Here is a 9,195-nt window from a genome sequence, read left to right on the forward strand (position 1 = left end):
CTGGGAACCTTGTCACTGCCCAGTTTGGAGACTGTATCCATGGTAGACAAGGCCAATGAAAAACACTGACTTCAAAAAAGACACTTATTTCTCCTCCTTTTACATTACAGGGCATTACATTACAGAGTCTCTCATTATAGAGATCCTAGATTCCATGCCAATGCCTGGAGACTCCAGGCTGGAGGAAGCCGACCACCAGGCCGGGATCTGAGCAGGTGACATGGGAAGGAGCAAATCCACGTGGCTGGTGAAGAGCTGACAGTCAGTCCAGGTACCCCAGAGGCAATCGCCAATCAAGGAACACTGACTGCCTTGGGCAGCTTGACGTCAGATTGGTAAACATTTCAATGAGTGAGAAATCCCTGGGCCGGCGGGAGCAAGGCAGCAGCCACCACCAGAAAGTGCTGTTGGCGACCTCACTGCCACAGCCTCTGGATGTGGATCCGCCTGCAGCTGTGAGGACAGCCATGTGCACGTCCTGCCAAGAGCAGTCCCGTCCCTGGGCAGGTATCCCCACCTGGGGACAGTATATGTTGGGGGCTGAATTCTGTCTCCTGAATTGCTCGACTTGGTAACCCTCAGAACTTCAGAACAGGCCTGTATTTGGGCTCACGGTCTTTAAGGAAGAAGTTAAGTGTAAGTGAATTTTGTGGGGTGGGTCCCCCAGTAGGACTGGTGTCCTTTGAAGAGCAAAGGAGGACACATGGACGTGCAGAGGGGAGTCCATGTGACACAGAGAGAGAAGACGGCCGCCAGCCACGAGCCGAGGAGACAGCCCTCGGGAGGAAGGAGCCTGCTGACACCCTCCCCTCCCCCTTCTACCCTCTGTGTTCACACAGCCAGTGCGGGCCCCCGTCACGGCAGCCCGAGCAAACTCCCACAGGCGCTCAGTGCTCCCGGCCGCACTGCTGACACGGCCCCTGGACTGAACCACAGTCAAGGTCCAGCGGCACTGCAAGGGCATCGCTGTGGCCGACCCCTGCCTTATGGGATATTATGGACACGAGAGAAGCCACAGCTCCTGACGGGGCAGGGCCCCAGGTGTCTGCAATGACAAGTAGCAGAGAAACGGACAGAATAGCTTCACCCCGTCCTCCCCCTTCTGTGTACAGACCATGTGATACGTGTGCTGATGTGTAGACTTGGAGCAGGTCTGCAGGGACACCTGGGGCGGGCAGTTCAACAACAAAACAGCGAACGGGACCATGCTCGTGGTCTCGGGGCAGAGAAACACGGGCTCCCTCTGCACTTCCTACCAGTGTGGGGCGGCTCCCGACCCTCCCAGAGGGCTGGCGGGGTAGTGGAGGTCCAGGTCCCTCTGTGCGCTGGGCTGTGCACACTCCAGGGGGAAAGCCTTGGAGGCCCCCGGGGGAGTCCCCAGATTTGGGTCTGGGTTCTGGGCCACCCCAGTCATGTCAAGCTCATGGGTGTGGAGAACCCTCTGAGCCAGCTCTCACATCAGACCGGCACTGGACGGTGATCCTGGCCTGGTACCCTTTTCCCTTGTAGCAGGTGATGGCATTAGTGAACCCATCCGTCGGCTCCTCCACGCTCTCGGGGGCGGGCCTCTGCAAAGACACAGCCCGGTTCCCGGCCAGGAGGCGTCAGGGGCCTGCCTGGCCATTCTCACGGGGGAGATGCCCACCACAAATTCTGCCCCCCGGATCAGGCACAGAGGGGCTTCTGCAAAGACCTTCAGGCAGGGAGGGAACACGATGACACCGTGAGGACTCCTGAGAAGCAAGTGGGTCGTTGGACTTGGTCCCAGCACCCACCCTCCCTTCCTGCCAGCCGTGACCTGGGCAACGAACATGACAGCCCCTCCCGACTTCAGACACCTAACGACCTGCTCCTGCCCAGGACGAGTGCCCCTCATCCCACACTTTCCTCCTCCACCCACCACACACACACCGGGAAGAGCGGAGTGGGGTGTGGGGCTGCCCAGGGAGGATCAGTTGGGGTCTGGCCTGGATTAGCCGGCCCTGGGCTGCCCTGTTACCTGAGGGCGCCTCGTGCCAAATGGCCAGAATCGTCCACGGCGAGGTTTGCGCCAATGTCTACAGCGACCGAAACACCCCGTACTCTGGGTTTTCCTCAGCCGAGGGCTTCGGGGAGTCGGGAAACAGCAACGATACATCCTGTCCTCTTGACCGTTTGCAGTCAACTGACCTGGCGAGGGGTCCCTGGTTACCAGAGTTCTAGCTTCTGTTAGGGTCTGTCACCGAGGAAGTGAGGTCGCCCCTCGGAATTCCATCATCAGTGCCCCTTCCTCCAATCAGAGCCTCCCGCAGCCTCTGGGCTGTTGACCTCTCACCCTGCTCACCCATGTCACCTCCATACCTGTACACAGACACCCAGCACAGCCCTCCCCACAGCTCCCTGGGAACGGACCAGGTTCCCAGCTTTGAGGAGAGAGCTGAGTTCCAACCTGAAACTCTTGCTCTTTTGGAAACTCAGCCTCCTTACAGACGCTCACATTACCCTCCATTTGAACTGAAACCAGGTTCTGCTGCTGGCCCAGCCTCCAGAACAGCCACCTCCAGGGCTCACCAGTCTTCCTCCCGCCCGTGGGTGTCTCTGGGCCCAGAAAGCCAGTTGGGACCCTCAGTTTCCCACAGGCACGTACAGTTACCCCGAGACAATACCTTTGGCCGTCACCACCCCTGACACGTCAGGGTCCATTAAATCATCTCGTTTACTTCTGTCTCTCAAGCCCATTAGACCTGTGAGCGTGGGGATGGGGCCTCGTCAGGTTTTGTGTGTTTTTATTTCCATCGCACAAGTACCTAGAATAATGTTGACCTGTGGCAGGAGCTTACAACATATTAGGTGAATGAACGCTTGAATGAGACTGGTATTATTATCCCATTTCATAGTGGGAAAGACAAAGACTCCCCCCCAAACAAGCCACATTCACGGCCCAAGGCCGAGAGCCCTCGTGTCCAGGCCCTGTCTCCACTGCATTCTGCCCGAGAGGAACCTTGTTGAAAGGGGCACGGTGCCAGGAGGAAGGCCTGGGCTCTGTGGAACGGGCTCTGTCTAACGGGGGTGGGCGGTGGGCGTGTGGGCCCAGCACCCAGGCAGCTGAGGGCGGGAAGGAGCGTTGCTGATGCTGCACCTTGCGTGGACCTCCCACCTGGCCCCCGGCTCCCTTGAGAAAGCCCATCATTCCAGGGGAGGGGGCATCTCGCCCGAACCTGCACGCTCCGTCCACCTTGGCAGCCGGGTGAGTACGTGCCCGTTGGGGTCACGACATGGACAGAGCTGGCGCTGAGGGTGTTGGATCAAGATGAAGCGACCATGTCAGTCTGGTTTGGCTGCAAGGGTGTTTATCAGAGGGACATCACTGTCCCCCTCATTCAGTACAAGTCGCTGCTCGTTTCTGTCCCAATCAGCAAATATTCTGCCCCTGCTCAGGGCCTACAGGACCCGCCTCTGCTTCTTTGGGGAATGAGGCTCCCTGTGGTCTCTGAACTTCCAAGCCTGGTGGCCTCAATTCCTCCTCGTGAGGGATCCCAGGGTCAGTCCCCTCAGGGCTCATGAGAGTGACCTCGCTGAGCCTGAGGGTCCCCCAGGGTTATGGACCTCTGCTCCTCCCGCGCGGCAGCCGGTCCACAGGTGACCCCTCCCTGCAGTCCCACCAGGTCCCCTACTGATCCGCAGCTCCGGGAAGCCCCAGGGAGGGGTCACCCTCTCTTTTCTGTCCCAGCTTCTCTTCTACTGAGCCCGGCCAAAGTTCAAATCCAGCCCATGTTCATCTTACTCTTCAGTTCTGTGATAGGGGAGCTATGGATGTTGTTAGAATCTCATGACTCTCCTTTTACCTAAACTACCCTTTCTTACATTGGAGGAAAGTTGAAAGGAGGAGGAAGAAACGTGGCAATGAATGTCAGCACGACGCCTCTGCTAAATATTGTCTTCACCACACACCCTGTTCCGCTGAATACAGAAAATAGAGGCACCTTCAGGCATTTTTAAAATCAAGATTTTATTAAAAAGAAACAACGTTTCAATCACCAAGCAAACAATTCAGAAAGACAGTCTCTGGAATAACACAAGCTATCACTGTGGAGGGCAACCCCGTCCCAGCCCCTGGGCTGTAGGCCTGGCATCTGTCATCCTTGCCCACCCCATGAACTTTTTCTAGATCAGGAGACCAGTCCGGAGATGTGCAGGGTGGCTCCGTGGTTCGCACCAGGTCTGGTGGGTCTGGCACTGGTCCCTGTGTCTCTCACGGTGGAGCCCCACGCAGAGCAACGCAGCAGAAAGCCACCCAGAGCTTCCGAGGGAGCCAGCCACAGCCCGAAGCCGCTCTGCCTCCCAAAGCCAAGGGTGGACCACAAGGGATCCCCATGTTTGGTTTCTGTTCCCCATTTCTGAGCTTTCCCTCCGAATGACAGCTGTGACCATATCCCAGCGTGTTTGCCCAGCGCAGTTGGAGTCATAAGCTGGTGAAATGGACATGTTCTTGTGGAAATATGAACACACTCTCATTTGCCAAAGGTAAACTCGCCTTGCACTGGTGTGGAAGGTTCCATCTTCCTGCCTTTCGTCTTCCCTTCTCAGCTTGCTTTGATCGCCCACAACATTAACCTTCAGACAGGAACGAGGGTGAGCCTGGCACGTTCAAGCCCCTGATCTCCCAGCTGCACCCGCAGCAGACCCTGGAGGGAGTTCCCTGGCAGGGAGGCCTGGGAGGGTCATGACCACTCCACACTTGTCCCCTGTCTCTATGGGGGAAGGGAGTTCCTTGCTGGGTTCTGTCTTTGCGAAGCTTGAACACATAACAACTCACGGAGTCTCCCTCTGTCCAGCTGGCTCCCGGCCTCAGATCCAGCTCCACGCTCAGGGCTCGGGGATGGGGGAAAAGAAGGAAACCACACTCTATGCAGGTCCTGTTATTGCTGTAGAAGTGGTCAGTGCTATTTCAGGGGAAGGCTGTTTGTTGGAAAAGATCACTTTCAAGTGCGGTGACTCTTCCAGGTTATGTAACAGGGCATGAGGCAAACACGGGAAATTCAGCAGCTTCCTTTCCTGAGAGGGACCAGTGGATGGACGGGCTGCAGGTCCCCTCCGGCAGCCGCCATGCAGAATAACTGGCTGCAGTTGGGTTCCTATTCGGCCCCCGTCTGGATAATATCAGCAATATTAATGTTACAGGTTTTCTGTGACGTACTGTACTGCTTCCTCAGAGAGTATTAAAGTGTTTTGAATCTATTTTTTAGAAATCTTGAAACCACCAGGGAAAGTTTTTGTGCCGTGGGTAATGGGTACAGTAGCTGCTAGGGAGCTGGGCTGGGAGAGGTACCCGAAGGTGTTGGAAGCAGGGAAGACACTGCCCATTGGAGTTGGAGCAGTTAGGAAGCCGGCCGGGGGAGCACATGCTGAGCTGGGGGAGCGGGTGTGGCTGGGAAGCAGCAGTATTTCTGTCATTCGCAGGGGGTGGGGAAGAGGCAGACCCTGCCTCTCCTGGGAGCCAGCAACATTGATCTGGAAGGGAGAGCCGGAAGAAAAGTTCCCTCCTCATGAAAGGAACTCTCGAGCCCCGCTTAGTATTCATATTGTTGTGGCTTTTTTTCCTTCCTCCCTGGGTTCTTTGTACCTAGAGCTCACAATTGCATAAAAACTGCAACAAAAGAATATAAATTTTGTCACTTGGATAAAATTTTCTTAAAATATTGATTAAATTCAACTGATGTTGTGTGTCATTTAAGGCTACTGTCTCCTTGTTGATTGTTTGTCTGGAAGATCCATCCAGTGATGTCAGTTGGTTTTAAAGTCCCCTACTATGACTGTATTGCTGCTTCTCTCTCCCTTAACGTCCATCAAGAGCTTTTGAAATTATATTTAGGTGCTCTTATATTGGGTACATATATGCTAACAAGGGTTATGTGTTCTTATCGGATTGATCCCTTTAGTATCATGTAGCAACCTTCTTTGTCTCTTGTTATGGCCTTTGTCTTGAAGTCTATTTTGTCAGATATAAGTATTGCTACTCCAGCTTTTTCTTTTCACTTCCATTTGCATAGAATACTCTTCCCCATACCTTCACTTTCAGTATGTGTGAATCCATTGTTCTAAGGTGGGTTTCTTGTAGACTTCTAGGAATATATCCTAAGAAGCCCAAAACACCAATCAGAAAGAATATATTTTAATATATGAGTATATTAAAAAGCTGTCATACATTTACACAATGGAATTTTATGCAGCTGCGAAAAAAGATGGATTTCTTACCCTGTGCAACAGCATGGATGGACCTGGAGAAGGTTATGCTTATTGAAATAAGCCAGCCAGAGAAAGACAAATATCACATGATCTCAGTTATATGTAGAATCTAATGAACATAATAAACTGATGAACAAAATAAGTCCAGAGGCATGGATCATGGAACAGACTGACATACCTCAAATGGGAGGGACTCAGGAGATGGGAAGAGATTAACCAAAGAACTCATACACATATGTGCATGTCCACTGGACACAGACAATAGTGTGATGAAGGCCTGGGGTATGGTGGGCAGGGACTAGAAGGTGGAGAACTAAGTGGGGAAAATTGGGGAATATCTATAATACAGTCAACAATAAAATAACCCAAAACTTCCCTGGTTGGTTTGGCTTAGCGGTTAGAATGTTGGCCCGCGGACACAGGAGTCTTAGGTTCAGTTCTGGTCAAGGGCATGTACCTTGGTTGTGGTAGGATCCTTGGCCCCGGTTGGGGTCATGTGGGAGGCAACCAGTCAATGTCTCTCTCTCACATTGATGTTTCTCTCTGTCTCTCTCTCTCTCTCTCTCCCTCCCAATCTGAAGATAAATATCCTCACGTGAGGATTAAAAAAACAGAAAGCCTGACCCTCCCACATGTGACAGGGAGACCCTCCTGCCTGCATTTTTGTTTGTTTGTTTCCTGCCTTTGGACTCAAACTGAAACGGCTCTTCTTGGGCCCGGGGCCTGCCAGATTTCAGACTAGAACTTAAACTATTGGTTTTCCTGAGTTTCTCATTGGCCAACTGCACGTCTTGGGACTGCTCATCTTCCACGTCATGTGGGCCAAGCCTTTATAATAAATTCTTTACACACATACCCACACACACACACACACTATTGGTTTTGTTTCTCTGGACAACTCTGAATAATCCAGATGGAGTATTAAGACAGGGACTGGAATAGTAAAATCTTTCCTGAATTCCTAACCTGACTGGACCAGCTGTGTCCTCTAGGAGAAAAGGGTCCCCGAATCTCCCGTGTTCAGAATGAGGCCAACGGCTCAGGAAGCTCTCTGGCCACACCTTTCTGCTGAAAACACCAGAGGCCATGAACTGTGTGAGTAGAAACAAGAAGAGGTGACGTGAGGGACAGGGACATGTGCAGAGCCCTGCCCCTCACCTGCCTCTCTCACCTGTACCTCCTGGCTCTCCCCTCAGAATGCACCTGGAGGAGCGCAGGAGCAGGGCAGAGTCGGCCTGATGCCCTGGCCCAGCCCAGCCCAGCCCACACCCCCACTCCCAGCCTCACCTGGGCCTCTCAGGGGTAAACCTAGCCATGTGGTCCTGCTGGGCTCATGGAAGTAAAATCTAACATTATCTGAGACCCAGATTACTGTGCCTTTTTACTGTGACTGAGACCCAGGTCCTTGCAAGAGTCCCTGCCACACCCTCAGAACTGCTCTGGTGAAATAAGAACAGAAAACCCTCGGGCAGCCTCGGGCAGCTGTCCTCTCATACCTGTCCCTCTGCAGGGGCCCTCGGCACAGAGAGGCCCTGGCTCCTTCTAACCAGCACAGCCTCTGTTTCTGCCCAGGCGATAGGGCCCTGGGCGGGTGGGAGGACCATGGAGGGTGCAGGTGGAGATCCCGGACAGGAACTCAGAGGAGCTGAGATGCCTGCCTGAGAGACTGGGAAGCCCTCGGCATGGTGTCGACCCGAAGGTCAGCAGTGTCACTTTGAGCAAGTTAGGTAACCTCTCGAAGGCTCACCTGAGCACCTTGTTAGAAGGAGAAGATTCAATTATATTGTAAAGAGTTTTAGCTCTGAACTTAAAATGAGTTAGTGCTGAATAAACTTTTGTTATTATTTTTTATTTAGACAATGAGCACTTTTTACCAGATATATCAGTACCCATAAGATGACACATTATTTTAGGGTCTTAAGACACGACAGCATTCTGTCCATGAAAATGGTATTAAATTAATCTGAGTGGAGTATTTTAAGTCAGGAAACCCCAATAGAAGCCACATGAGGTGACCATTTCATTTGTTCATTCATTCATTCATTCATTCACTCATTTATTCATTTATCAAACACTCATTATGCCAACTATGTCCCTGTGCAGGCCCTTGAGAAATTCACAGGCTAGAGGAGGAAGCCGACCCAAGCTCAAGATCAGCCCCGACTCTCATCACATCCCAGAGACGGAAGATACAGACAAGACTTGAGCATAGGGGGTGGTCAGGGAAGGCTTCCTGGAGGAGGTAACACCTGTACTGAAGTTTAAGTTCCAGCTAGGCAAGCAAAGAGGTGGTGGCTGAGCACTCCAGGGAGGACTGTAAATACAAAAGGCAGAGAGACAAGCAAAGAATGGGAGGGGTTGGATAGAGAAGGTTCGAGAGTGTGTGAGGGGAGTGGTGAGGCATGAGGTTGGAGACCAGACTGGGCGCTGGACCTGGGACTGGCTTGGAGCTTCGCCCTGAGGAGTTTGACACGGGTGGCACGGCCAGGTTTGCACTATTTATGTAAAAGCTTGCCAGGCCTGCCAGGCTGCCTGCCTTGGAAAGTCACAGCCAGGGACTTCCATGGTCTCTGCTTTTTAGCCGCTTCCCGCTACCTGTCCGTAGCCCAAACCGGTGGCTGCGGGGACAGAGCAGCCAGACAGACACCAGCAGCTGCAGCCCCTCGGCCAGGGGAGGGCAGCCTCTCCCTTGCAGGAGCAGGTTCCAGCCAGACCCCTGCTGCTTGGTCGCCAGCCAGGGCGACAGCCCTCTGCTCACTCCCTGCAGTGTGAGTGAAATGTTTTAATATAATGGGCCTGGGACTGTCCCGCAGCAAGTGAGGCTCTGAGCCGAACGCTCGCACGTAGGCGCATCTTCAGATGAGCTGCGAGCGAGCGGGGGCTGCTCCCCTGCAGTGCTCAGTGCTGGTCCCGCCTGGGCCGGGGGGAACCTGAGGTCACGGGGCTCGCAGGGGTCCGGAGAAAGGGATC

Source organism: Molossus molossus, unplaced genomic scaffold, assembly GCF_014108415.1.
Source record: "Molossus molossus isolate mMolMol1 unplaced genomic scaffold, mMolMol1.p scaffold_m16_p_15, whole genome shotgun sequence".
NCBI classification, from domain to species: Eukaryota; Metazoa; Chordata; class Mammalia; order Chiroptera; family Molossidae; genus Molossus; species Molossus molossus.